Below are 24,524 nucleotides of genomic sequence, written 5' to 3'. Positions count from 1 at the left end.
TCAGATGAAGCATACAGGGTGTAGTGTTAATGAGGTCAGTCCATAAGAGGGTCATTTAGGAGTCTGGTGACAGTGGGGAAGAAGCTGTTTTTGAGTCTGTTCGTGCGTGTTCTCAGACTTCTGTATCTCCTGCCCGATGGAAGAAGTTGGAAGAGTGAGTAAGCCGGGTGGGAGGGATCTTTGATTATGCTGCCCGCTTTCCCCAGGCAGCGGGAGGTGTAGATGGAGTCAATGGATGGCATGGACTTCGGTAGTATTTGTACTCTCAGACATTTAGCTATCGAGTGTTAAAAGTTACTTTGTGAGAGGATTAAGAGTTGTTCTACCGAGAGTTAAGAATTGTTTTATAAAAGAATTAAGAGTCTTTGTGAATAAAATTGGGTTAAACCCTGAACCTATTTTTGTCCTTTGTTTGCCTGATAGGTAAGCGGTAAACGTTTTAACAATAAACTGGTCGCAGTATTTAATAATTCATCAGAGAACAATACTGCCAAAGCTTTTCGCCTGGCACTCATCAGGGCAGCTGCGTGAGATAAACAGTAAATGGAACAACAATTTACACTGCACTGGAAGAGAGCTGATTAGTTGGCACGTGGACTCTGATTGGTGGAGGCCTTAACAGGCACCTGCCAACTGCCAAGCTTATATTTCAAATTCAAACAAGGCTGGTCAATTGATTGGTCAAGGGATTGCAATGGGGAATGGACCAGGGGATGGCTGCCCCGCCCAGATTTTATTTAGTTGTAAAAGGCTTAATGCGTGGATGTTCTTTCTCTTTTGCAAAGGACAGGTTCCCTGTATGTGAGTATATGTGGCTCCTGGGTATGTATAGGTGCGCCACACGTATTGAAACATACAAGATCCTGTGGGGGGAAATGACAGGGGAAATGCTAAGAGGATATTCCCCCTCATGGGGGAACCTCAAACTAGGGGTGGGTAAGGCGGGTCCAGGTGGGGGTGTGGTGTGGGGTCACAGATTCAAAATAGGTTGGAGGTGAAGAGTAATATCTTCACTAAGTGGTTTGTTCGTGTTAGGCTGTGAAGGCTGGGTGGTTGAATATACTTAAGGCTGAGTTAGGCAGATCTATCATCGACAAAGGGAGATCAAGGTTCTGGGGGGCAGGAAGGGGAGTGGAGCTAAGGCCACATCACATCAGCCATGATCTTATTGACTGACGGCGCAGGCTTCAAGGGCCGAATGGCCTACTAGTGGCCCTTTTTCGAATGATCTTCTGTTCTGGAACCCCCCCTTCCCACACGCCCCCCGGGTCTTACGACCCCCTGTGTCTCAGAGCAAATCGTGAAAAGGTGTTATTCAAAATGCGTTGCCTGATTTCCAAAGGGAGTTGGACCCAGACACGTGGAAAGAAGAACGTTTGCAGGAATATGGGAAAAGAGTGGGAGAGTTGGAGCAACTGGATACTTCCTTTAAAAAATAAAACAGCACATGGGTGGCTCAGTGGTTAGCACTGCTGCCTCACAGATCCACGATCCCAGGTTCAATTCTAGCCTTGGGTGACTGTCTGTGTGGAGTTTGCACGTTCTCCCCGTGTGTGGGGGGGGTTTCCTCCGGGTGCTCCGGTTTCCTCCCACAGTCGAAAGATGTGCAGGTCAGGGGGGTAGGCCGTGCTAAATTGCCCCTTAGTTTCCAGAAGGTTAGGTGGGGTTACGGGGATAGGGTGGAGGCGTGGGCTTAAGCAGTGTGCTCTTTCCAAGGGCCAATGTGGATCCAATGGGCCATTACCCATTGCAACATCCTCCTTCTGCACTGTAAATGTGATGATTCAACGGCTGAATGGCCAAGGTTTGTGTGGTAAAGTTCTATGAGTCCCAGGCTCATCGAGTGTGCTCAGCTGGAATTCTGGCGAAACCAGCAATGTTCCCAGCACATCCATTTCTTTCAATGCCCTAATCCCCGGGTGCACAAGAAAAGAGGAACAGGCCATTCACCGCCTAGAGCCTATACCACCAGCCACTCGCATCACGACTGATCATTTTCTCTTCCATTCTTTCTCGGGATGTGGGCATCACTGCCAAGGCTCAGCCTTTGTTGCCCATCCCTAACTGGCCATTGATCTGAATGGCTTGCTCAACCGTTGCCGGGGGGCAGTTAAGAGCCTTTTGCCCTGGAGCACCGGAGGCCAGGGAGAGAGCGAATCTGGTGAGGAGCAGTGGGAATTTTTAAAAATGAGCCGTCCAGCACACATTCGCTCCATCGAGAGGCGGAGCTCCTGAGGTGATGTCAGGATTTGAATATGATGGGGCGGCATGTGGCGCAGTGGGTTAGCACCGGGACTGTGGCGCTGAGGACCGGGGTTCGAATCCCGGACCTGGGTCACAGTCCGTGCGGAGTTTGCACATTCTCCCCATGGCTTTGTGGGCTTCACCCCCACAACACAAAGATGTGCAGGTCAGGTGGGTTGGCCACGCTAAATTGCCCCTTAATTGGAAAAGAAAAATAATTGAGTACTCTAAATTTTCAACAAAAGAAAAAGGATTTGAATACGACGCAGGGAAAGTAGAAGCTGCTGATTGGGTGAGCACAGGCAGTGAGCATTTATACTATTATCACTTATTGTTGCAAAGTCTTTATTCTGTGGTTTATCGTTTGTAAGGGCTATATTCTATATTAAGGAGGAATGGCACCCTCATACAATTATATTATTTGATTTTAAGTGTCCTTTAAATGTTAACCCAAAGGGGTAAGACATAGCAGGAGAGCTCTGAGCATTAGTTTGCTCCTCCTGCTCTATGTGGGAAGTCAGGCACATTTGCAGTGCTCGGGCCAGCATGTGTGCAGAAAGTATCTCTAGCTACAGCTCCTGCAAGGCTGAACATTGGAGCCTGGGCAATTGCTGGGGGCCACGGTGGGGATCGGTGAGGCGGACAGTATTGTGAATGGCACATGGAGATGTAGTCACAGCATTGACTAAGACCCTGCAGGAAGGAAGGGAATGGGTGATCACCAGGCAGTGCAAGCTGACTAGGCAGGCAGTGTAGGAACACTGAAGAAAGAAGACATTGGTAGGAGTAATGTATGGACCCCCAAACAGTAGCCACACTGTAGGAAATGGCATAAATCAACAAATAATGGGAGCATGTAATAAAGAATAGAGCAATAATTATGGGTGACTTTAATCTTCATGTTGACTGGGTTAATCAATGACAATAAATTCATAGAGTGCATTAGGGACAGTTTCCGAGAGTAATTTGTCATGGAGCCAACCAGGGAACAGCCTATATTGAATGTGGTCATGGGTAATGAGGCAGGTTTAATAAATGACCGCAGTGTAAAAAATACCCTAGGAAGTAGTGATCATAACATGACAGAATTTAATATTCAGTTTCACAGTTAGAAACAGCCTTGTTTCACCCTAACCGGGGCCCGCTCCCCTGCCCTATCCCCGTAACCCCACCTCACCTTTGGACTCTTAAGGGGCAATTTAGCATGGCCGATCCACCTAACGTGCACATCTTTGGACTATGGGATGAAACCAGAGCACCCGGGGGAGACCCACGCAGACACGGGGAGAAAGTGCAGACTCCACACAGTCTCCGACGCCCGGAATTGAACCAGGGTTCCTGGCGCTGTGAGGCAGCAGTGCCAACCACTGTGCCACCGATAATGTCCTTATCTATCAACAATCTATTCATCTCAATTACCCCCGGTATCCATTGGGGGAGAATGTTTCAGAATTCTCTCCCAAACTTCCTTACACTAATTTTGAGATTGCCCACCTTCATCTTTTATTCCCCACCAGAGAGGATAGTCTCGAATCCTCTTTTAAATTTTAAACACCTTGGTCAGATCACACCCTCAGTCCTCAATACTCACGCCTAGCCTTTGTCGATATGACTTCTTAATGTAACTCTCTAAAAGCCCCGTTATCATGTTAGTGGATCACTAATAGAAGTCAATATGTCCTCCCTGAGACATAGAGCCCAGAACTGAACGTCACGCTCCAGAAGGAGTCTGACTGAATCTAACACTGTGACTGAGTTCCTTGACCTGACATTGTACAAAAAATAAACCCCATGCATCAAAACTCCAATCCCCTGGAGATGTGCATCCGTCTCTCCCTATTAATAACATTTGAGTCCCTGCTCACTTTCTCTTCACTCGTTCTAAGTCACCCCCATCCCTCTGCGCGGCGCTCTCTCTGGCTCAGGGTCAACACTCTGTGTCACATATTACTTTCACTGCCCTGCAAATGCCTCATTCAGTGCTTAAGCTACCAGTGTCATTCACTATCGGATCAGCAACATGGCGATGAAACTGTCCCTAATGCACGGTAGCATTGTGGATAGCACAATTGCTTCACAGCTCCAGGATCCCACGTTCGATTCCCGGCTTGGGTCACTGTCTGTGCGGAGTCTGCACATCCTCCCCGTGTGTGCGTGGGTTTCCTCCGGGCGCTCCGGTTTCCTCCCACAGTCCAAAGATGTACAGGTTAGGTGGATTGGCCATGATAAATTGACCTTAGTGTCCAAAATTGCCCTTAGTGTTGGGTGGGGTTACTGGGTTATGGGGATAGGGTGGAGGTTTTGACCTTGGGTAGGGTGCTCTTTCCAAGAGCTGGTGCAGACTCGATGGGCCGAATGGCCTCCTTCTGCACTGTAAATTCTATGATAAAAGCGTCTTTTCGATTGGCGTGACTTTGTAGCTGGGTATCGTTTGGAAACGGTTATTAAATGTAAATCTTGACCACACTTTCAAAGCTTTTTTTAATTCATTTGTGGGATGTATGCGTTGCTGGCTAGGCCACCATTTATTGCCCATCCTTAATTGCCCTTCGGCGGTGGTGCTGAGCCGCCTTCATGAACTGCCGCCGGCCATGTGGTGCAAGCACACCCACGGTGCCTTTAGGGAGGGCGTTCTAGGATGTTGCCCCAGCAGCAGTGAAGAAACAGCCGATATATTTCCAAGTCGGGATGGCGAGTGACTTGGAGGGGAACCTCAGGTGGTGGGGTTCCCAGGTATCTGCTGCTCTTGTCCTTCTAGATGGTAGTGGTTGTGGGTTTGGAAGGTGCTGCCTAAGGAACCTTGGTGAGTTCCTGTAGTGCATCTTGTAGAGGGTACAGACGGCTGCCACTGTGCATCGGTGGTGGAGGGAGTGAATGTTTGTGCGCCAATATAGTGGGGCTTTGTCGTGGACGGTGTCGAGCTTGTTCAGTGTTGTTGGACCTGCCAAGTGGAGAGTACTCCATTAATTGGCAACACCCTCTCCCCCCCCCCCCCTGAGCTCACACCCGATCTCCAGTCCTGATTAACTAAATGATTAACTAAAGACACCATAAAATAAATGAACCATCCACAGCCGGCTCCGCTGGACATTCTACACTGATCACACAAACTGAAGTAAATACCCTGGCCGGTTCCCAGATGATGTTCGCCAGGCCTGGGGAGTCAGATGAAGCGTTTTGGTCAGAGGCCAGCTGGTAGCACTCTCGTCTCTGAGGCCAGAACGTCGATGGGTTCAACTCCGCAGATTGGTCGCAGTATCTAGGCGCACACTCAAGTGCAGTGCTGGGGGAGTGCTGCACTGTCCGATTGCCTTCAGATTAGAGTCCATTCGCCCTCTCGGGTGGACGTAAAAGGTGCAATGCCACTGATTTGGAGAGGACTAGCAGAGTTCTCCCCAGGATCCTGGGATTTTGCAAATTGGCTCCGTTTCTCAAGTCTGGCCCGGGATATTGATCTGGAGACCTGGGTTCAAATCCTGGGTGGAATTTGAATCCAATAAAAATCTGGAATTAAAAGTCTAGAGACTATTGTCGCAAAAACTCATCTGGTTCACTCATGTCCCTTTCGGGGAAAGAAAGAAATCTGCCATCCCTACCCCGGACTGGCCGACATGTGACTCCAGACCTACAGCTCGGTGGTTGACTCTTCATTGCACATCTGGATCTCAGTTCAGGGGCAACTAGGGATGGGCAGCGATGCCCATGACTCATGAAAGAATAAAGGGGGAAGAAAAACCGTTCACTCTTTATCGATCACAAGATACATTTTGAGGACCACTCTGGGCGGGATTAGTCAGAGGCTTTTCCCCAGGATAGAGGGGTCAAATTATTAGGGGGCATAGGTTTAAGGTGCGAGGGGCAAGGTTTAGAGGAGATGTACGAGGCAAGTTTTTTACACAGAGGGTAGTGGGTGCCTGGAACTCGCTACCGGAGGAGGTGGTGAAAGCAGGGACGATAGTGACATTTAAGGGGCATCTTGACAAATACATGAATAGGATGGGAATAGAGGGATACGGACCCAGGAAGTGTAGAAGATTTCAGTTTAGACGGGGCAGCATGGTCGGCACGGGCCTGGAGGGCCGAAGGGCCTGTTCCTGTGCTGTACTTTTCTTTGTTCTTTGTTCTTTGATTCTCCGTCCGTTCCCGGAAGCGGGATTGTCCGGTCCCGCTGCACCGAATGGGGGCAGAGCGGCAAATTCTCCGTCCTCACCGGGAGCGGGGTGGGACTCGCGGCGGAGAATCCAGGTCTCTCTGTTGTATCCAGATCAGGCTGTCCCCAGTCCCATTCCCCGGTGATGCTTCTGCTGGTTTCTGCTGAGACAGTGCTGGAGGATAGAGCTTCTACTGTTGCCAATCTGAGGACAGAACGGGCCTCGAGGGCTGTGCACGTACTCGATTTTCCAGTTCATTCACGACGGAAGGTGATTGAGCTGAAGGGCAGCGAGCCTGCTCAGGAAGGTTGGGGTGGTGTGTTACAGTGCACTCAGGGAGTCCGGGTTGCTATGGGAACGTGCGCCTTTACATGCATGTTGGAGTCTGGCGCTAAGGATCGTGATGGCAGAGGCTCAAAGGCTCTTTCCATCTCACGGCCGACTAGGAATCTCTCCCGATCTTACCACCTGCCCCTGGCGTGTGTTGGATGGATTTACATTAATTGCCCTTTGAAGGGTCTGACTTGGTAATGGGAAGGTTGTCCTGGACCTTCTTGCTATGGACTTGATCAAGATGGAGGCGGAAAGATGGCGGGGTCCCATCTGCCAAACTCCCAGCTGAATAAATGCCCCACCCCCCAGTCACCAAACCCACCACCGGGACGGCGCACTAAATTCCTCCTATCCTGTCTTTCTGCCAAATGTTAAACCAGTAAAATATCTCTTGGCGTTATCGAAAGGAGGGCAGATAGGTTGACTTGAGCTACGTTTCTCGCTCAACCAAGAGCAGGTTATTTGGTCATGGCTGCGTTGCGGTTTGCTGTATCTTGCTGTGCATAAATCCACCATTACAGCAATGGCTACACTTCAAACGCACGCTCGTGGCCGCAAAGCTCTTTGGGAAATCCTGAGGTTGCGAAAGAAGCGACTTAAAATGAAATTTTTAGATTCTGCCAGATGACCAATAAGGTCGGCGAAGATGGAAATCCACCCATTGTTTCTTTCTATTATTTCACAGGTCATGGACCTTGCTGGTTGAGCTAACACTTATCGCCCAGCTCTAATTTGGAGTCACATGTAGGCCAGACCGGGTAAGGATGGCAGATTTCCTTCCTGAAAGGACATTAGTGAACCAGATGGGTTTTTACAAGTGTGCTATGGTCATCACTAGACTTTTAATTCCACATTTCATATTGAATTCAGAGTTTACCATCTACAGTGGTGGGATTCGAACCTGGGAACCAGAGGGGTATCCGGGGCTGGATTCTCCACTCATGGGGCCAGGTCCCCACACCAGCGGAAAAACGCTGGTGTTTCACTCTAGACTTTCCTTAAAAGGCAGGGCCCCGGAGTGCTTCTCACAGCTCTGGCTGCGAATACGGGGGCCCCTCACTTCAGGCCGGGGGTCCGCGCATGGGCACGGCGGCGGCCTACAGCGGCCGCCCCGTGGGACATGGCGGACTCGGACCGCTGAGCGGCACCTAAAATGTAGGCTCCCCCGAGATCGTGCGCGCCCGTGGGTCCGTGACACCCGGTCGCTCCCCTGGCCGTCCATGAGGATCCCCCCCTCCCCGGTGAACGATCCGCCCGCCCCCCCACCAGGGCGGTCGCGGACTGAGTCGGCAACCACCAGCCGACGTTCCTGACGGCCGATAGATGGTTAGAACCGCGGCGTTGGGAACTCGGCCAGTTTCGTGCGGAGAATCGCGGGGGCTCTGTCGACGCCCCCCGAGTTCACGCGCGAGAGACTCAGAACGTTTACTTGTTTTTTTTCTCATTTCTGGGTGCACTCTCATTTTCCAATTTTTATTTGAGTGCGGGTGTGTGTGTACGTATGCGTGAGTGAGTGAGGGTGAGCGAGTATTTTTTGTGTTTGTGTGTCTGTGCAAGAGAGTATTTGTGCGCGAGTGTGTGTGTGCATGTGAGGGTGTGTGCATGTGAGGGTGTGTGCATGTGAGGGTGTGTGCATGTATGTGTGAGAGGGTGTGTGCAGGCGGGGAGGTGAGTGTGTGTATGTTTGTGTGAATATTTGTGTGTGCTCGCATGTTGTGCATGCGAATGTATGCTCGTGTATGTGTGAATGTATGCGTGTGAGTGTAAGTGTGTGTGCATGCGGCTCAGTGCGTGTGAGTGACAGGTGTGCGTGTGCGCTTTGCGTGTGGGTGCAGTTTGTGTGTGTACGTGAGTATGTGTGCGAGTGTTTGTGCAGTGTGAGCGAGTGAGTGTGCATGCGAGTGTGTGCACGCACGTGCAAACAGGAATAGGGAATGGGAATTTGTGTGGAAAATGTCATTATTTTAAGGGCGCTGTGAAGTGAGCTAGTAAATGACAAAAATAACAGGCGACCAGGTTATTATAAACTGCTATACTTGGAAACGCTCTGTGCGTAAATTAGCTTCCCCCACGTTTCAGCAGCGGCCAGGCTATCCAACATTGTCGCAGTCTTCGCCTCAGCAGAGCCAGCCGTCACTTAGTGGCTGGCTTGCTGCCTCTCTCGGCCTCCGCTTCGTGGGGTTTAGGGCTCACCCCTGAGGAACGGGTACAACATTTAGACCGACATTCCAGCGCGCTACTGAGGGAATGTCGTAATGCCAGGGGTGCTGTCTTTTGATCAGGACATTAAAACAAGACTCCCGAGAGAGGGGTCACGATGCTGTTCGAAGCTGATCAGAGTGATTCTCCCAGTGTCCTGACCAATACTGACCCCTTCAAGCACCACAAAACAGCAATCTGCTAAATCCCACTTTGCTCTTTGTGGGAGCTTGTTTAATGACCTTGCTTAACTCAAGACGCTTTGAGTGAGTCGGCAATTATGTCCCTTATAATTCACAGGTTAAAATAAACTACAAGCCTGAGAATATGACAGCAAGACTTACAGTATGCTAGGCGCCTGTGCACATTAGCAACAATGTCTTGCTTTTATCAATGTCCCTGAGCACAGAAAAACATCCGAAGACATGTTACAACTGCGGTTAAACAAAACGAGGTCCGAGGGCCAAGGAGACGACAATTGCCTGAAATTTCCTGGAAAGCTTTGACGTAAGTACGATGTAGTTTATTAAAAGGAAAATAACTTGAGGACAATAGGTCGTGCAGCCCATCATCTACAAGGCACAAGCCCAGGAGTGTAATGGAATACTCTCCACTTGCCTGGATGAGCGCAGCTCCAACAATACTCAAGAGGCTTCACACAATCCAGGACAAAGCCATCCGCTTGATTGCTCCCCCTTCCACAAACATTCAAACCCTCCATCACCGATGCGCAGTAGCAGCCGTGTGCACCATCTACAAGATGCACTGCAGTAACTCGCCAGGGATCCTTAGGCAGCACCTTCCAAACCCACGATCACGCCCTATCACTCGAAGGACAAGGGCGGCAGATACCTGGGAACCCCACCACCTGGAGGTTCCCCTCCAAGTCACTCACCACCCTGACTTAGGAATATACCGGATGTTCCTTCGCTGTCGCTGGGGCAACATCCTGGAACTGCCTCCCTAACAGCACAGTGGGTGTACCTACACCTCAGGGACTGCGGCTTTTCAAGAAGGCAGCTCACCACCACCTTCTGAAGGGCAACTAGGGATGGGCAACAAATGCTGGGCCAGCCAGAGACCTTCCTATCCCATAAATGAAACTAAACATATATCTGTTTCACAATGACCCACATTTAGAAGCACCAAGGGCGGGATTCTTCGGTCCGCTAGCCGCGTTTTCCTGGGCTGCGTGCCTTCGCCAGCAGCGGGATTCTCAATACCCGCCACCTGCCACTGGGATTTCCCATTGTGGCCACCCCACGCTCCCGGGAAACCTGTGGGCGTGGGTATGCTGCCGGCGCAACGGGGAATCCCACGGACGGAGAATCCCGCACTGAGTCACAATGATCCATCTCCGTAATGAATAAGAGATAAATATTAAGTCAGGGTTTTGTTATCCAGTCACCGGCGGCTTGCACGATAAGAAGAAAAGCTAGCATTTGTACAGGGCCTTCCATGACCGAATAAATCTGAAGGGCTTCATCGGCAAGCGAAAGATTTTTGAATGGCGTTGTCGATCCTACAGGATTGGCTGGACTATCCAGGGATTGATCAATCTCCAAGGACATCAGCCGGAACAAAGAATAGAAAGAACTGGCATTTACACAGCACCTTCCTCAACATCGGAATGCCACACAGGCAATGAAGTACTTCATGAAGCGCAGTCATTGTTCCCCCGTAGGTGAATGCAGGCGTCAATCTGCGCACAGAAAGATCCCACAAGCAGCAGTTACGGTACGTGGCCGGATAATCATTGGTTGAAGGCCTCACTCCAGGCCGGACCCCAAAAGAATTCTTCTTTGAATTGTGCTTACCTGAAAGGACAGATGGGTGGTGAGCTGGGAGATGGGTGGTGCCGTAATGTCCTTGGACTATTAATCCAGGGGACCCAGGCTAATGCCCTGGGGGAAGTGGGTTCAAGTCCCGCCACGGGAGATGATGGAATTTAAATTCAATCTGGAACATAAAGCTAGTCTCAGTAACGGTGAACATGACAACTTCCATCGGTTGTCGTAAGACCCCCATCGGGCTCACTAACGTCCCTTTAGGGAAGGAAATCTTCCGTCCTTACCCGGTCTGGCCTACATGTGACTCCAGACCCACAGCAATGTGGTTGACTCTTAACTGCCCCTCTGGAATGGCCGAGCAAAGCCAGTCAGTTCAAGGGCAAATAGGGATGGGCAACAAATGCTGGGCCCAGACGGCGAGTCCCGCATGAAAGAATTAAAACAAAAAATGAGGGCTTCAAATGAATCTGCCGCCTGGCTCTGACAGGGCGACACTCCGACAGGGACAACCCGGGTAAGGCCTGGTCGGAGATTATCCAGCCACCGTTGTGGGAGGGGGGTTGGGGGTGGAGCTGGGGGTACACGCTATGGCCCAAGGTCCCGGGGGGCAGGAGGGTGCGCAGAATCCGGCCCTGGACTCAGTAAACTGTGTGCAATGCACCTGAAGTGCTGGCCCCGCACCTGCTGCAGGTATCAAGCCCTCCGTTAAAGACGGAGATTATGTCTCCCCTCGTTCACTTTGCAGGCAAGTGAAGCTGCTTGGCATTGTGTTGACACAGGGAAACATGTATCTGGCAAATGGAACAGATGCAAGTGGGTTTTAAAAGCTTGAAATGGAACTCGATCAATATTGATCCCGGAGCATGTAAACCGACACGAGGCCTCCGAGCCAGCCGTGGATCGGATATGTTTGCTCCCACACTTGGAATGCCTTTCCTTATGTCACCGCTGGCAACAGCCAGCTATAGTTAACTCCTGCTTCTTCCACAAGCCTCACACAAGTAACCCGCAGCAGCCAAAATGATGTTTAGGCTTTAAGAATAAGGGGTGGCCCATTTCTGCACAGACAGGCAGCCAATGAACACAGAGAACAGGACATGACCAATGAGCAGGCAGGACACTGAGGAGTGGTATCTCACTATAAAAGGCACGAGGCGCTCACACTCTGCCTCTTTCCACTGATGAACATCTACAGAGTGAGTCAGGGTGTATGTACAGTATCACACCTCCAGCACGTGGCTAAGAGCTAGTCTGGTTCAGCCAGACAGAGTAACCACACTTAGGTTAGCAGAGAGTCGAACTCACAGAGAACTGTGCTAACTGTGCTACTGGTTCAATAAATCAGATTGAACTAACTTCAAGGTCTGGAGTATCTTTTGGTCAAAGCTGCATCCAGTTGCAGCCTGTGTTGTCCCAGAGTACACAACACATCAGAGACCAGGCAAAATATTTTCTCTTGGAGGGTCGCTGGTCTTTGGAATTCTCTTCCTGGAAAGGTGGTGGAAGCAGAGGGTTAAGGAGGAGAGGGATAGATTTCTGGACTCTAAAGGGGTATGGGGGAGGGGGCTGGGGAAGGGCATTGAGATGGAGGATCGGCCATGATCGTGTTGAATGGCAGAGCAGGCTCGAAGGGCCGAATGGCTGTTTCTGCGGATATAAGAAGCATGGGCGCCAGATGGGGCAATCCAGTGGTCGGGATCCGGAGATGAACTCAAGCGGAGGGACCTCAGAATGGTGGGCGATCAGACGTAGAGAGGGTAGGTATCAGGAAGGGGTTCGGGAGCAGTGATGGCATAACGGAGAAGCTATGGCCACGTCTCAACCTCAACCAATCTGATGTGGCACACACCTGACAGATGGAATCAGGCTCCAATATGAATCCAAACTTTTCTCTCGAACTAAATACTTGAATTGAAGACTTTGTAAAATCATTCCTACACACAGGAGGATGTGCAGAGCCCTTTCCCGCACTTCCATGTTAAGGGGTTCAATCTCAAGATGCTCGTTACAATTGGACACCTAGGGGCGTCATTCTCCAACCCCCCGCCGGGTCGGAGAATGGCCGTTGGCCGCCGTGAATCCCGCCCCCGCCCCCGCCGAAGTCTCCGCTCCCGGAGATTGGGCGGGGGCGGGAATCGGGCCGCGCCGGTTGGCGGGACCCCCCGCTGGATTCTCCGGCCCGGATGGGCCGAAGTCCCGCCCAGGAATTGCCTGTCCCGCCGACGTAAATCAAACCTGGTATTTACCGGCGGGACCAGGCGGCGTGGGCGGGCTCCGGGGTCCTGGGGGGGGGCGCGGGGCGATCGGACCCCGGGGGGTGCCCCCACGGTGGCCTGGCCCGCGATCGGGGCCCACCGATCCGCGGGCGGGCCTGTGCCGTGGGGGCACTCTTTCCCTTCCACCTCCGCCACGGCCTCCACCATGGCGGAGGCGGAAGAGACTCTCCCCACTGCGCATGCGCGGGAAACTGACAGCGGCCGCTGACGCTCCCGCGCATGCGCCGGGAAACTGACAGCGGCCGCTGACGCTCCCGCGCATGCGCCGCATTTCCGCGCCAGCTGGCGGGGCAACAAACGCCATTTCCGCCAGCTGGCGGGGCGGAAATCCCTCCGGCATCGGCCTAGCCCCTCAATGTTGGGGCTAGGCCGCCAAAGATGCGGAGCATTCCGCACCTTTGGGCCGGCCGTCTGATTGGCGCCGTCTTTGGCGCCAGTCGGCGGACATCCCGCCGTTGGGGGAGAATTTCGCCCCAGTTGTTTCACAGCTCCAGGGTCCCAGGTCTGATTCAGCTCCAGCGCAATGGGATCATTGTTTCGGCTCTCGGGAATGCGAATGGAGTGCTTCAAAATCACCTCACAACTTCTAACACAGCCAATGCTCCAAATACAGACACGATGCATCTGCACAGTCCGTTAAATCTTCCCCCGCCCACCCAAACACAGTGCTCTCAGTCAGCAACGAGGAGAGCAGAAATCAATTCTTACCTCTGTCCACACACTCCCCAGAGCCTTTTAATGTATCTTTCTTCACATCGGTATCCTCAGTGAAACTAGAAAGGAAGAAGACAAAGACACAAATGAGTCCGTGTAGCAACCTGTTTTATTAGCCTGTTTAATCAGAGACAGTTAAACTCATCAGCCGCTCGCTCAGGGCATGTCACTGAGTGAACTCTGACCCCGTTCTGTCGCGCACCATCATCGGCAGGCCCACTTAGGCCCTTTTATTCGGAAAACAATTCTTCTTGTGTCGGAAGACTGAATTATGAGGAAGGGTTAAGAAACAATGCAGACGCCGTGTTGGGAAGCGTATAAAATGCTGAGCTCTATGAGCGTAGGGAAGGGACGAAGCGAAATGGGGAAGGTTAATGCCGAACACTATTTCAAAGTTAGACCAACGATGCTGGACAGTCACAGGCATAGTCTGATTTTTTTTAAAAGCCCAGCTTTAGGACTGATTTCTCGGGGACTGACTGCAGGGAAATAGGCTCCAGGTAGGGGAGAAGAGGCAAAGGTTCTACACTTTAATCATGGGGCAGTGACTAGGTCACTGCAGGCCTCAGTTGCACCTTTGGGCCTAGTTCGGGGCTTCCACACTTAAGGAAGGACAGGGAGGTACCCAAAAGAATTGCCAGAGAGGTTCCGGATGTGGAAGACCAAACTTACGTGGACTGGGGGTGGTTCTTGATGAGCAAGAGAGAAGGCTAAGAAGAGATTGGGCGGTGGTGTTTAGACTCTTGAACGATTTGGCAGCGGTGTGGCACAGTTCACTCAGGACGTCCGAGTTGCTGTGACAACAGGCACTTTTACGTGCATGCTGTTGCCTGGAGCCATGGATATTGATGACGGAGGCTCCAACATGCTGTCCATCTTGACCAAGAGTCTCTCACACTCTCAACGCCAGCCATTGGCGCAGGTGCGAAGGATTTGAAGGTTGATGCTCAACCTGTTTGGCCACTTCATCAAATCGCTTGGTCATCAAGTCCTGGAGTGGGTCTCCAGCCTGACTCAAAGGCAGGAATGCTACCTCCTGCCACAGAAGACCCATGAAAAGAGTAAGGCAGATAGAAAACAAAATGGCTGAAGGGTTGATAACCACAGGGTGCAGACTAAACGTGGCTGACAAAGAAACAGGCAACATGGAGTAAAAACTCAAGGAGGCTAGGGTTTGGGAAGATACCCGATGAGGTGGTGAACACAGATTTAGTAGTAGTCTTCGAAAAGGAATGCTGGAAGGGAAAAGGTGTTCAGGGAGACGGAAAGTGTGATGATTGCATTGTTCAACCCACCCGCAGCGTGACTACACTTACGCATGCTAGAAGCCTTGTACATTCACACACAGTGCCTTGCCCATGCACAGAAGGAGCATGTCCACACTTTGCACCTTTTTCAACCAAAGAAAAAAGCTGAGGGGAACAGCCCTTCCCCGGTCCATTCCCCAGGGCAATGACTTGACCCATCAGAGTCGACCTGCCCAGTTTGAACTTGTACAAAGCTGGGCAGTTAACTGTCCCTTGCTGCATTCTCCATGGCACCGCCCCCACCAGTCAGAGTCCACTTGCCAACCTCATCAGCACTCGCTTCCCATGCAATTTAAATCGTTCTTCTCAGCCCCCCCCCCCAAGTTAAAGTTTGATCATTTCCTACGAGGAGGCCTGGCGACTGCAAGACGCAAAGCTGAGATAGCGGGAGAGTTTGCTATCCCGGCGGGATTCTCTGGACCTGCCCCGGCAGCACGCACCCGCGGGTTTCCTGATGGCGTGGGGTGGTTTCAATGGGAATTCCTATTGACGCAGAATCCCACCCAGCATGTCTCTCCCTTTCTTGTTAAGTTCAATGAAGACACTTCTAGACACAAAACCCAGATGGTCCGAGGGACAAACTCAGTCCAGTGTTATTCCCCTCTGCTGTTGGTGCTGACTCTCACCTTCAGCTCTGAGCGTTTATAACAAAGGTCGGTCCAGGTTCGATACTTCAGTGAAGTACTGATCCACTGAAAACCAGGCAGGAGCTGATCGGAAAAGAAAAACAAGAGGATTTGGACTGTTTTTCCTTCCTTCATCCCTTCACATCTGCTTTGCCAGAAGGTAGTGGCTGCGAGGGCGGGATTCGCCTTCCCGCCGCACGCGTTTTCTGGCGTGCCACCCCACCCCCCACCCCCCCATACGCCGTTGGGAAATCCGTGGACGCGAGTACGCTTCGACCTGAGCAGTGCTGTTCTTTTACCTTGGCCAGGGGTGGTTTGCCATTGCCTCCCGCTCTCGCGGGTGGGCGGGGTGGGGGGGGTTAACCGGCCAGCCACTCCTGTCCCAACCGAAATAAGAGAAGATCTAAGCCCGAATCGAATTGGCGGCGACCTTGAAACCCGTTTTCATTGGGTGCACCGAACGTTCAACCAATTCTCGGTCAGATTTCTATAAGGGCTCCGTTGGGAAAGTGAGCTTCCAGCGGCCTGGGATAACAGATCGAAGTTCCGGACCAGGAGGAGGTGATTAATGCTGGTCTTTCTCAGCTGAATGTAAGCAACTTAATCATTCTCAAGGCAGAACAGCTGACAGAAGCAATCCTCTCACATTTCTCACCCAGTTACCACCGTGTATCTCGATTAAATATATTGCACATCTTATGCCGGCACATACTTCCTGTCAACTTCCATGCGCTATATATTCCTCTGTTACGACCTATAATAGGAACTTAATAACGTGAACATGGTTGTTTTTTTTTGCGTCCTTTCCCGGCTTGGCATGCATTTATTGCCCAGGCCCCTTGGGAAAGTATCAGTGAGCCAGCTTCTTGAGCAGCTGAAGTCCAACCTTTGCACTGCGGTTTCCATTTCGGAGGGGCAGTTCCAGGGCAGTTGTGGTCAGCCACATTTGCTGTGGGTCGGGAGTCACATGTAGGCCAGACCGGGTAAGGACGGCAGATTTCCTTCCCTCAAGGGTCATTGGTGGAGCAGGTGGGAGTTTTTAGCGACAACCGATGATCACATCATTACTGCTTTCCAATTCTCGATTTTAAGTTTGATAAATGAATTGAATTTTTGAATTGATTGAATTTAACTCCACCAGCTGCCGTGGTGGGATTCGGACACGCAGTCTCTGGGCTGTTTAGCACAGGGCTAAATCGCTGGCTTTGAAAGCAGACCAAGGCAGGCCAGCAGCACGGTTCGATTCCCGTAACAGTGTTGGGTGGGGTTTCTGGGTTATGGGGATAGGGTGGTGTGGGCTTGGGTAGGGTGCTCTTTCCAAGAGCCGGTGCAGACTCGATGGGCCGAATGGCCTCCTTCTGCACTGTAAATTCTATGTAAAAAACAGCCTCCCCGAACAGGCGCCGGAATGTGGCGACTAGGGGCGTTTCATAGTAACTTCATTTGAAGCCTACTTGTGACAATAAGCGATTTTCATTTCATTTCATTTCAGCCGTTAATCCAGTGATGGTATCACTACGGGTGGAATTTTATGGCCCCGACACCAGCGGGCATCGTCGTGAGCGGGACGGGAACATTTGCTAATTTGGACAGCTCTCCAAATTTTCCCTTCCCGCCCACGCTGATGCCCACTAGTGTCCAGGGCTGGAACTTCCTGGTCTCTCCCATCTCAGCAGCCTCGGTTGTAATTTTCAAATGCAATGCTTCGCAGAAAAATGTGTGTCGCTTGGCATATTGAAGAGCGGCGACCACGTGTACCACCTACGGGTGCGTTGCAGCAACTCATCAAGGCTCCTTCAACAGCACCTTTAAAACCCACGACCTCTGCCACCCAGAAAGACAAGGGCAGCAGACGCATTGGGACCACCACCTCCTGCAAGTGCCCCCCCGCCCCCGCCAAATTCACAGGCACACGCCATCCCGACTGGGAACTTGATCACCATTCCTTCACTGTCACTGGCTCAAAATCCAGGAAATCCCTCCCTAACAGCACTGTGGACGTACCTACACCACATGGACTGCAGCGGCCCAAGCTTGTCGCCAACTTCTCAAGGGGCATTTAGGGATAACAAACGCTGGCGTAGCCAGCGATGCCAACATCCCGTGAAAGAATTACAAGTAAACCTGGTGCAGTCTGACAGATGCGGATGAAAGTTGGTTTGTCACAAAAAAGAAGCATTTGTTGTCTTGGAACCGACAGGCCCTGTGAGAAACCCAATCTTTAAATATGTGAAACTGACTTAAAAAATCCAGACAGAACCACTTACCAGTTACCCCGGGTGCACAGTGGTCAGCTTCTGAGTAAATTGAAGAAAATCTAATGGATAAGAGCTGATAAAGAGTGCCTATTAGTGCCTGGTGACAGAGAAATAGGGTCTAATATTAAAAGCCTCTTTGAAGGGGTAGCAATCGGGTGCAAGAAGCTCACCGTGACAATTAAAGCAACCTGGCCAGTTTTGTGGGTACATCCAGCTTTGATGCGCTTTTTCAGAGTGGCGCGAAATATCACGGAGTCATGTTTTATGCTGGGTGGACTCTGTGCTCAATCCTCCTCATTCATTAATGTTGGGCGAGCTGATTCGGGGCAAATCACATTGATAAATATGTATTCATCGCGCCTCATTTCATTCCTCTTCTCATGGGGGTGCTGCATTGTCAGGAGGGTGCACATTAAAGTGTGACATGTTTACAGTGTCTGGCGGTAAGAGGGGGGAGACTCCTGGTAAACCGCCCTTGATGTGGAGCGGCACATACCAAGCTATAAGCACCTGGCGACAGACTAGCGACCTGGGGCGGGATTCTTCGAAAACTGGCGGGGCGGGCAACTCCGGCGGGAAGGAGTGGCGTGAACCACTCCGGCATCAAGCCGCCCCGAAGGTGCGGAATCCTCCGCACCTTCAGGGGCTAGGCTGGCGTCGGAGTGGTTTGCGCCACGCTGGCCGGCGGGGAAGGAGCTTGGTGCCACGTCAACCGGCGCCGAAGGGCCTCCGCTGGCCGGCGCGAGTTGGCGCATGCGTGGCAGCGCCAGCGTGTGCTGGCATCATCCCAGCGCATGCGCAGGGGGGGGGTCATCTCCACTTCGGCCATCGCGGACTGTTACAGCGGCCGACACGGAGCAATAGAGTGCCCCCGCGGCACAGGCCCGCCCACGGATCGGTGGGCTCCGATCGCGGGCCAGGCCACCATGGGGGCACCCCCCAGGGCCAGATCCCCCGAGGACCCCAGAGGCCGCCTGCGGAGCCAGGTCCGTCCGGTAAGTCCCTGTCATAACATACGCCGGCGGGAAAACGGGCAGCCACTCGGCCCATCGCGGGCCGGAGAATCGCCGGGGGGGGGGGGGCCGCTGCCAACGACCCCCGACCGGCGCGATTCCCGCCCCCGCCAAATCTCCGGCACCGGAGAATTCGGCAGCCGGCGAGGGCAGGATTCACGCCGCCCCCGGCGATTCTCCCACCCGGCGGGGGGTCGGAGAATCCCGCCCCTGTTCCGGGAATTACTAGCTATGGAAACGGACGAACCTTAGTGACCACTCGGTGAGGGAAGAGAATTGAAATGGGAATGTTGACATGCACAGTATCTACTGTAAAGCTGGAGACAGCAATTTATTAATGGAAAAGGTATTAAAAATAAGGTTGGAATCTTTGGCTGTCTATCAGGGATGGAATTACATCTGTGTTGTTTGGTCTCCCCCCTCCTTTGCCCTCTAACTGAACTTCATCTGAGGACCACTTTATTCCTGCGAGCAATGCCACAGGATGTTGTCTGGTACATTGAGACTTTTATTGAGGATCCAAGGTGAAGCTCAATATGCCGGTCGCTACCTACACTGAGTGAGAGGGAAGACTAGGTTAAGCTGAGAAATGAGTGTGTATTTAAGGGCAAGGCCAGGTTTTAAAAGCTTCCTGTTTCAAGGGGAGGGGTGGAGGGAGGGAAGGTGGACACGTCTCCGAAGCTCTGGGTGAACTGTTGTGGAATGCGGCAGTGGAGAGAGGTCGCGGGAGCGAAGGGGAGGCCTCGATCGGGCATAACCTGTCCCGATGCGTCCACCTTCCCTGCATTTGACAGGAGGCGACCTATAGTATCCCAGACATGCGGCAGGCTGCATGGCTCTGCTTCCCTGCTGCATTTGAGGTGTAGGGCCCAGTGTCTCCGGTAACCCGCCTCTCGATTTTGTACCAATCTTGTTTGGGGGGGGCGCAGTGCCAGTCCTGCTGCCTTTGGTGAAATGAGTATGACATTATACAAATGTACAGCATGTGAAGAGTTAATGTTATGTTAAGCCTAGCCACTAGATGGAGCTAAGGAACAGTACTATAAATTGCCCTGGCTCTTAAGCTGAGGGGAAGAGTTTAGACTGGTGCTGACGAAAATAAGTGTATTGCAGAGTTAGTTACGATTTAATAGTTATAATTAGTAGATAGAGATGGCGTCAGTGAGTGCAGTTTAATTCTTACATGTATGTTTGCTATTCAGAATAAGTGTCGAACTCAAATTTCATGGTGTTAACAAAATTAGTTTCGTTCTTCAAAAGAGCATTGTGTATCTTTGTGATCAGTACGCCTTCCATCCTGGAAACCCCTCACAAAATCACCACGACGAGGGCTTTACACTGAATAACAGAGTCATGGCTTGGGCTTCTGGTGAAGGCATGTGAGAGCAGTTTGCGCGAACGGTCGGTCCAAAGGTCGCGCCGAAAAAGACCATGGGAAAGGGCTGGTAGCCCGACAACAGAATCTGGGGAATGATGGGGGAGCGGCCACACCCATCAGGTTAGAGATATTGGCGGGACGAGGGGGTGATGGCGCAGGAGTTGGGGAAGATTTGCAGGCAGTTGGATAGTCAATTTGGGCGACAGGGGAAGGGGGTTAAAGAGTCGTTCAATGTCACCATCGAGGAAGTGTTGGGCCCGAAACGGGAGCAGCTGGGCAAGACGCCCAAAGCTGCGAGGGAGCAAGGGGAGATGCTGAAGGGTGTGGACGAAGCCTTGTGGAGGCACAGGGATCAGCTTGGAAGCTGAGATGCTGCTCAGGGCCTGAAGGCCAAACATCTGGAGAACAGATCGAGGAGCGTGAATGGCATCGGAGTGGTGTGTGTGCCGGAGGGCGTGGAGGGCCCGAGGCCAACTGAGCATTTTTCAGAGACGTTCTCTTGGTTGGTGGGCAGGGATGGGGTGTTCTCCGTTCCGGAATTGGACATGGAGCATCGGGCTCTGTGGCAGAGACCGGTGAGCGTCCGATTACACAGTTACCAGGGGACGGAGCGGGTCCTGGAGTGGACCAAGAAGAATCGACACATTGATTGGGACAGGCATACGGTGCGCATCTACCAGGACATTGGTACCGAAGTGGCGGGCGGCGTTTAATAAGGCGAGGGCGATGCTGTACAACAAGGGTGTTGGGTTCGGGGAGGTGCATCCAGCGAGGCTGAGAGTCACGATGGACTCGAAGGACCACACGGGCTGTGAAGGCTGAGGCCTTCATCAAGCACCAAGGACTGGGACTGGTTTGAGGAGGGCGGGTGGGATTTTGTGTTTGCGAACGTTGGGTTGGGTGGTTGTAAACATTGCAATACCATGCGTTATGTCTCTGCTGATCTTTTTCCTGGAGGTTGGTGGGGGGGGGGATTTCTTTTCTGGAGGCCAGGGTCATGGGGGATGGTAAAGCGGGGGGGGGGGGATTGTTATGGTAACTGGGGGAAAAGAGGAGCACGGTAGGGATGCTGGAGTTTGGACAAGGGAATCGGGAGGATGGGCTTGTGGGAAGGGGTTGTCGGCCTTTGTTTGGGTCGTTTTCTGGGCGGAATCCTGGTGGTGGGGACCTGGCGAGCAGGTCCCCTGGCGAGGTAGGCTAGTGAATGGGACTGGTGTGGAGGGAGGGGCTGTGACTTGTTGGGCCTGCTTGGTGAGGCTCGATGAGTCTAGAATGTTTATTTGGGAGAGGGAGGGTTTAGTTGAGGTGGACGGCAGTACAGGGCCATCAGGTCCCGCAGTGGGATTTGAACCCAGAGTTTCTGGCTCAAAGGCAGGGAAGTATCCACCCCGCCACGAGAACCCCCCCCATCCTTGAGTAATTGTATAGGGAAAACACATTTTGTTTCTCTCTCTTCAGGACACCACCTGTATTGGTATTAATCGAGGGTGAGAGATTGTTTTTTTTTTTAGGTCTTCTCTCCCATCAGCATGACGTTAATCGTTGCTCAACTGACTTCTGAAGCTTCCAGCTGGTCCACAATAGAGTTAATTCTCACACCAGTGAATCAGCACACCACTTACCCAAATTACGCACACGCCACTTCCTTCTTGGGCCTTGGGCGAAGCCAATGCTTGAATCCCCTCCCCTGTTGCCAGAACAAACCTATCAGCGTCTCCTGCCCCTCCTGCGCTGCCTGAGATCAACTTAGGCTCCCCGGAGCTTTTCCTTGCAGCTGGGAGAAGGGGTCCTGCGGTTTAATTTTTAGGCAGGTTCCATTCTGCCTGTTTGCCGCTAAGAACATAAAGAACAGGAACAGGAGTAGGCCATACCGCCCCCCCCCCCCCCACCCCCTCCCCCACCCCCTGGGCCTGCTCCGCCACCCACAAGATCGTGCCTGATCCCTTGCCTCGACTCTGCTTTCGCACCCACCCCAACCCCCATATCCCCTGGCATCCAACGATCCATGGGCTGGATTCTCCATTCCTGGAGCTGACCCAATGGCGGATCCGTGACGTTTCACGACAGGAAAATCGGCGCGAAGCCCTCGCTGATTCCGCTACCGGTCAGGGGCGAGCACCGTCGCTGCGTGACACACCGGCGGAACGCAGGGAAAAGGGTTGGAGAATCGCCGGGTCCCGGGCTGCGGATGCGCAAGGCTGGAAAAGGTGGCGCCGGTTGTGCCGGACTGCGTACCCGCGCGCCCCGACCCCCACGGCCCACCTCCTGGCCGCCCCCCCCCCCCACCACTCCCCACTGCCCTGGCAGAAGCCCCCCCCCCCCCCCCCCCCCCCCGGCCAGCGGCATGGATCTTGGCCGAGTGTGGTGGCGCTGGACACTGCCCGCATGCCCTCCCCTCTTTCTCTGCAACTGGCACGCCAAGCTCCCGACTGCTGGGACCACATGTGGCGTGTGCCATCGGGAATGCGGCCCTTCGGAGGCGGAGCATGGCGGGTGGGCCGGCAACTGACTGACCAACGGGGATGCCGCTGCACGCGGCGCGCATCTCGATGACGCGATTTGGAGGGGGACAGATCATCGCAACCCACCGGCGGCTGCCCCGATTCCGTCGTCGGAAGGTATTCTCCACCCATTCGCCGTTCCCGATTTCGGCCTGGGGCAACGGAGAATCTTGAACATTCTAAATATTCATAACCTTTATGAGGCTCCGAGCGTTCTACACTCTCCATCTGGGACACAAAGCCAGATTTGAACCTTCGTCAGGAGAACGACTTCAGGGTCGCCAACCCTTCAGAATTGCCCCGGAGCCTCGGGGAAATTGACGATTAATCGCCACGAGATTCCCGCCGAACAATCCAGGAAAAACATTCATAGCGGCATTGAACATCTTTACTTCATTTTTGATGGACAATTTTTCATCCCTTCGCTGTCGCAATGTTGGACGTGGGAGTTAAGGCGGTTTGACAGACACCAAAGGCTAATCCAATCGGGTGGTAAAGAGTCCATCCACTTTCCCAATGGTCGTGGGAAGGCTGCACTCTTGGACGATGGACCAATGGCAGGGGAGTGGGGTCAGCTGGGTTTGTGGTCATGCTTTTTCAGGGGACGTGGGCATCACTGGCAATGCCACCATTTGCTGCCCATCCCTAATTGCCCTTGAACTGGGTGGTCAAATGGATGTGATCGCACTGGAAAGGGTGGAGAGGAGATTTGCCAGGATGTTGCCTGCCCTGGAGAGTTTTAGCTATGAAGAGAGATTGGATAGACTGGGGTTATTTTGCCTGGAGCAGAGGAGACATGATTGAGATGTATAAAATTATGAGGAGCATTGATAGAGTAGACAGGAAGAAACCTTTCCCCTTGGTGGAGGGGGTCAATGATCAGGGGGCAGAGATTTAAGGTGAGGGCCAGGAGGTTTGGAGAGGATGTGAGGAAAAACTTTGCACCCAGAGTGGGGGTGGGAGTCTGGAACCCGCTGCCTGAAAGGGTGGTGGAGGCAGAGACCCTCATAACATTGAATAAGTATTTAGTTGTGCATTTGCAAAGCCAAATAGTACAAGGCGACGGGTCAAAGGCTGGAAAGTGGGATTAGAATAGGCGGTTGTTTTTGACCACTGCAGAAGCGATGGGCTGAAGGGTCTGTTTCTGTGCTGTCGACCTCTAAGACTATGATTTTTGGAGGGTAGTTAAGATTCACTCACATTGCTGTGGGTCTGGAATCATATGTAGCCCAAACCAGAGCATCAGCTTTTACAGCAATAAATGATTATATTTACTGAGGTTAACTCTTAATTCCAGACTTTATTAACTAAACTTAACTCCACAGGAGATGGTGGGATTTGAACTCCTGTCACCACAGTATTAGCCTGGGCTGCTGGATTACTAATCCAGTGACATTATCGCTACCCTACCGTCTCTCCTTATCCAGGCGGCCAGAGTTGGAGCTGATGTGTCAATGTGAGAGTGGAGGGGATAGGTGTCAAACTGAATGGAACTCGCTGAATGGTGGGGTAAACTAATGGCATCAAACAGTGACAACTGACCGTGGGTCTCAGGTGTATCTGGAAACCTACTGGGGAGGGCCAAAGGTGTGTCAGAGTGCTGCATAGAACAGTGCAAGAGGTGGCTGGGGTAGGCAGTCGGGCACCACAGCACAGGGGCAGGAGTGGGTGATCTACATCCAATGCTGCTTGGATAGCAGGGGGGATGTGAGGGTGTCACAATGCTGCAGGTAG

The 24,524-nt window shown here is 52.4% G+C and overlaps 1 protein-coding gene across 6 annotated transcripts in view; it reads right to left on the bottom strand.

Moving 5' to 3' along the window:
- The window catches only part of LOC140403323 (adhesion G protein-coupled receptor L1-like), a 1,433,961-nt gene that overhangs the window by 1,316,644 nt on the left and 92,793 nt on the right, over positions 1-24,524 (bottom strand). For 5 of the 6 annotated variants that reach the window (XM_072491182.1, XM_072491186.1, XM_072491185.1 and 2 more), the window contains exon 2: positions 13,702-13,766. The exons of the other annotated variant lie outside the window; for it this stretch is intronic. The gene's annotated coding sequence lies outside the window, so the exon portion shown is untranslated. The remainder of the gene's footprint in view (positions 1-13,701; positions 13,767-24,524) is intronic. 6 annotated transcript variants of the gene reach the window in all.

The sequence above is a fragment of the Scyliorhinus torazame genome, chromosome 27 (assembly GCF_047496885.1).
Source record: "Scyliorhinus torazame isolate Kashiwa2021f chromosome 27, sScyTor2.1, whole genome shotgun sequence".
Classification (NCBI taxonomy): Eukaryota; Metazoa; Chordata; class Chondrichthyes; order Carcharhiniformes; family Scyliorhinidae; genus Scyliorhinus; species Scyliorhinus torazame.
This window is presented reverse-complemented; position numbering and strand designations above follow the sequence as displayed.